The sequence below is a fragment of the Leptidea sinapis genome, chromosome 15 (assembly GCF_905404315.1).
Source record: "Leptidea sinapis chromosome 15, ilLepSina1.1, whole genome shotgun sequence".
Classification (NCBI taxonomy): Eukaryota; Metazoa; Arthropoda; class Insecta; order Lepidoptera; family Pieridae; genus Leptidea; species Leptidea sinapis.
Window position 1 is genome coordinate 11031335 of NC_066279.1, and position 6000 is coordinate 11037334.

The window sequence follows — 6000 nt, forward strand, 5'->3', positions numbered from 1 at the left end:
AAATTCAAAAGAATTGTTTATAGATGTTTATCTTTTAAAAGTTCTTTTAACTTATTTAAGTATTTTCTTAATGATACCACAGATTGGGAATGGTGCGCCCACCCTCAAGCTAAAAATAAATATTTTTTTTTAAATTTATATTATTTTATTATAATTAATCAGAGCCCCCATTGTTCTCAGATCTGTGGTAAATATTATCGAAGTAGATTTTGACATTTTCAAACTCAAATATTTTTGTTTCAAATATTTGAGTTTGAATTTGAACTCAGTTTCTTATATTTGAATCAAATGGAAGCTATTTCAGGGAATGTTATGTTCTGAATTTAATGAAATAACAAACAAATTTTGAGTTTCTGTTGGGGCTCTAGGTACCTATTACTAAACTACTTCTAGACTCTAGACTAGTCTTGTAGACTACTAGAAAGTTTTAAAACATTTAAGCTCCTAAAAAAAGAGTGATGGCTTATTTGTGTCAGAATTACATCTAGAATAATATATCAGAAGTAAATATTAGCACATCAGAACTTGCAAATGTTATTATCAATTTAAGATGAAAGCCTGATAATTTCTACATAATATTTGCTCATCTTAACAAAAAGAAAACAATTGAAAAATAGCTGGATAATACATGATGACGGTTTACACCTTATTAATGTAAAATAATTGTAATAGTTCTGGTGTGCTAAATTTATGTAAATAATTTTGATTGTCATTTTTGTGTTTTATAGTGGAATAAAGGAATATTGTATTTAACCACATAAATGCGAGAACCTTTATACTGATAAATAGAGCAATTCGTGCGAAATTATTCCCTAACCATTCCAAAATATTCAAAATGCACAACGTTAATGTTCAATCCAATCTTGCTTTATTTGATGATTTAAATAATTTTTAACCTGGTGTTCACAAAATGAATTTGTTAATCACTATCACTGACATTTAAACTCTAAGTTATTTTATGATTATTTATGTACGTACGGTATTCGAAGAATTTATTATTTAATTGAAAAAATAACATTAACTGGTATGATTTACCATTTATGTTAATGTTTTTTTTTCATTTTAAAATAATTGAACATCATCATTTGTGTATTTGTATTGTATTTGGAACGCATTTGTACATGCAGTATAACTAAAAGTAATCTGTGGTACATGCGAGCAAGACAGTCACAGACTTTTATTTTTTATTTCTAAAGCTGTATCTTGCAAGTGTCAGTCAAAAATGTGAACCGTAGAAAGAGATGAACACTCTTTTATCTACGGGTTTTGCTATCATTTTGGCGTTGACAGTTAAAGGCAGATAACATAAATACCATGTTGACGGCTAGTATTAACATAATATTTTTTTTTTCAATTATTGAGTGGCTCGGGATGCAGGTCCATTGGCCTGTAATATTTTTGCTTTGTAATGTTGCTGTTATAAAAAAAACTTTGATATTTAATTTAACAAAAACGCAGGTGTTTCAAATTATTGATTTAGCTTTTTTAGACTTCTTAATTTAATGTTTCATAGGGCATCGCAGTTTGGTTTTGTTTAGAGACCGCAAAAAAAACCACACTCTGAACAAAAACGGGACATGTATTTTATTACAAACAAGGTAATATAACGATTATATACCTATCTATAATATCGTGTCACAATGTTAGTTACCTTACTCCCCCGAAACGGCTTAACTGATTTACCAAATTTTATATGCATATTCAGTAGGTCTGGGAATCTCCTACTATCTATTTTTCATCCCCCTAAATGTTAAGGGTGGTCCCCCCCCCCATTTTTATTTTTTGGAAGTAATTTTTGTTTTTATTTTTTTATGATACTGCGTTAAAAATACATACAAATTTAAATTTTCGCCCTTCTACGATCTACAACTATTTTTGTATCACAATTTTTATATTTTTCTGTTCGATCCACCAAACCGATATAGGGTTGCAAGATGGCAATCGAATACAATAATTGTAGTACGATATATTTGGTAGCTCTGAGAATCGGTTGCATCAAAATTTTAATAATTGATATTTTTAAATATATTATATGGCAATACGACCTTTGCTGGGTCAGCTAGATATTTTATATTAGATTTATAACTTTTTCGGTACCTATATTAAAGTACGTCAATTTGTGACGGTCCAGTGCCACGGTTAGTAACATGATTTATCAAAACTACCAAAAGTGACGTTTGCCACGCTTTTATCGACGCTCTGCTGTGTGCTACAGAAGATTCGGATCAGCAAAACAAAATGACCGGGCCATCATTTTGACGAGTGCGTTAATTGCCACACGACAAAACGATGGTCGGGTTGTGTTGTTTATGACGTCGTGAGAAGAAGTTTGTGGCGTGACTAAAGAAGTAAGCGTAAGGTACAACTCAATTCATCTCTATATATTATGTCGTGGACAGACCTTGGAATTGATCACTTCATGATGTGGTTGTATTTCATGATATGGCCAGCTACAACTGGCCATATAGGTACCGCAGCTAGCTCGGCTAATTAAAATTTATTATTGATTTATTTCAATCGGTCATACATTTCGCTGATTAATGATTGACTTTCATGTAATAAACTTTATGTAGTAGGTAGCCTTTGTGTTGTAACGGAATTAGTATTAAATTGGCGCAATATTTTTTCGCCACCACTACAAAAACGATATCAGTGCATTTCTACGACATGACGTCAAACGGTAATTTTTCATTCGGGCCAGACCACATACTTTCTTATTATGAAATGGTCTGTCACATCATTTGTCGACCAACTCTATTGTTTGTCCGCAACATATGCAGGGTGCCCAAAGTTCAACGCCAAGCGGAAACAGGATGATAGGCTAGATCGTAAACATCATCAGAAAAAATCCATCCGACGATCCTTTTAAATTATGGGCACTAAACAAAAAAAACAGATTTCTTCCATTTTTTGGTTATTATGGTTGATGTTTTTTATTTTTGTCCATTTCAAACATGTCACCATAATCTTTAATCACAATAAAAAATAATAATACCATTTCCCTAAATTTTCTTAGAATTAACACTTTTTGCCGAACTATGAATTCAACATTTTTAAAACATCTTGAATTCGCCAAGTACCATCAAAAATTGGCGCCATTTTTTAAAATATTATGAACATGCAATAAAATTGTACTTATATACTAAAAGGGTTATTCATTTACAAAACTATATTCTAATCACAACTTAACGTATAACAACAACGCCCTCGGTGAACGCGCTCACCCCGCTTATGGGTCCTTTTACTCATAGTTCACAATGGCTCAGCGTTTTCACGACTAAATAAATGTATAATTTTAATTTACATAGCAAAATTTTTGGATAATGCGGTATTCGAACCCACGCCTCTCTGGATAAACCCCAGCGCTTGGATCACTTAGTGGTATGTTTGTTCAACTCTCGAGCTGTGGATTATTATAGCAAAGCAAATCACTGGCTTGGATTCTTTGATTTGTGCACAAATGGCGACATTACGCGTCTTCGACACAAGCGTTAACCACACAAAGTGATGACTCGAGCTAAGCCAATGAGAGGAGCGCCGCACCTGCTCGTGCTGTGTCAACAGTGATGAGCACCGACTTGCCGCAGCAACTGAAGGATATGCAGCTGCCCGACCTTCCACAGGCAATCAAGGTGAGTCTTTTTCAGATATGTCTTTAGGGATAAGTTCACGTAATTAGATGATGCCACTTAACATTAAACTATATTTTTTACCCATCAAAGTTGTCTTTCTTGAATATTATATAAAAAAAGTCATGTTAATCCGTATTAACTTATATGTACTTGATATGTTTTTCCAGTTTTGTCAATCCCGAATAGATGCATCCGCGCTTCAGTCGAGCTTACCTTAGCTATTAAATAACTTTTTAAAAGTATGATTTGCAATTTAGTTCTAATGATTTAGATAGCAGCTGGTCCGATTTTAAAGGACGAAGGAAGTAACAGAAATATAACTTGTTTTATGGAGTAACAGAAGTAGAAACCAAGTATGGTTCTGGGCAGATAAATTAAGTACTTTTTTGGATTTGGTATAATGTGTACACAGCAAGTATTCTATAGAATGATAATTTTTACATTTTGTTTGGGACGCTTGATTGACTGCCATCTTGCCATCTTATTTGATCGTGACATACGATGACCGTGCTGTAAACGTGACACGGGCTACTGTGACCGCTGAAGATCTGTAATTATCAGCGAATCACATTACAATAAAGAATATCACTAAATCCGTCAAATCACCGGACACACCCACCCATAATTAAAAACAACTATAGGAAAAGGGAAAAACGCTTGATAGTGTCATAAACGAACTGCCACAGGATTTGCTAAAAGATGTTTCCTGTAAAAATCACCTTAAGCACATTCTCACAAAACATTATCTCTCACTATGCCCATGAAATGGATTAAATATTTAATATACAATTCATTTATTTATTTCATAAAATCTACACTACTACTACTACATACATCTCTTATAAGCTAGGCATAGCTAGGTAATAAAGTACTGATCATTGGCCATCAGTGATTTTATATTATGTAGGCAAAACACTAAAAAATAACCATAAATTCATAAATAATCTACTCGAGATAAAATAAATATAGCAAAGCGAGAAAGGAAAAAAATGTACGCATAATATCATGTTTTCTGTGTGTATGTGTTTGGGTGAGTGTGTTGTTATTATGAGTGTTTTTTTTTAATAATTTATGGTGATTTGACTGATGTTATCTTTGTTTAATAATATATTTTTAACATTCAAAATAAATTTATTTTTGTTAAGGTAGAAAATATCTAAGCCTGGGAATGACGTAGGGAATGCGGCTCGTTAGATTTTTGAGAGTATCTCGAGTGACAGTGTGGTACAAAAAACATCGGCGTACGGCGGGTGCGCCGTGTTGGCGCTCTTAGTTTGAGGATAATATTTAATAGTTCAGGACTATCTATGGTGCCGTGACAGATATCGGATAGTAAGGACATGTCTGATATTATCCTTCTATCTTTAAGAGTTGATAGTTTGAAATGCCTACACGAGCTTGAGTAGTCTTTACCTTTATACTGCGAGCAATATTCAAGGTGATATATGAATTTTTCTTGTATTCGTTCGACATTTTTCCGGTATACTACAAAATGCGGGTTCCAAATTGAACAACAGTACTCATGGTGACTGCGAACATATGCGTTATATAATAGTTTGATGCATGCTATATCTGAAAATGGCTGTCTTGTACGGATGACAAAACCAAGACTCTTATACGCCTTGTTGACTGAAGCATTTATGTGTTATATGTATGCCAGTTTAGTATCAAGGAGTATCCCTAGATCTTTAATAGTGTCTGCCCTGTGAAAAACAGAGTTGTTAAGCTTATAGTTATATTTAATTGTATTGTATTTTCTCGAAAATGTGGTTTGGTTGCATTTTGTTATGTAAATAGTAATTCTATTATCCCTGTAATATTTTGCAAGTATATATAGGTCATCCTGCAGCAATCTGCAATCCTCAACTGTCTTGATTGTCATATAGATTTTTTTATCGTCAACATAAAGTAGAAACATTGCATTTTGAAAGCAGTCCGCAATGTCATAGATATATGCAACATGTTATAAAGGTGCAAGCAAGGATCTTTGTGGTACCCCAGAAGGTATCGCAACAAAATTTGATCTTAATCCATTCAGAACCACAGCTTGATTTCTATTGGATATATATGAGCTGAACCATCGGAGAAGGTCACCGTGTATGCCAAAAGATTCTAACTTTATAAGTAAGATTTGGTGGTCAACACAATCGAAGGCATTTTCAAAATCTGTGTATATGGTGTCTACCTGACAGTTGTCGTTCATTGCACATAATATATGATCTGTAAAAGCCGCTAAGTTGGTGACATTATAATTTTAACTTTAATATGCCGTGTTAATTTATAAATACGAAATAAGTTTAATGCTGTACATTAGGTTTAATAGTAGTTTTAGGTTAATGCTGTAGATATAGTTTTATTGTAAGTAGTA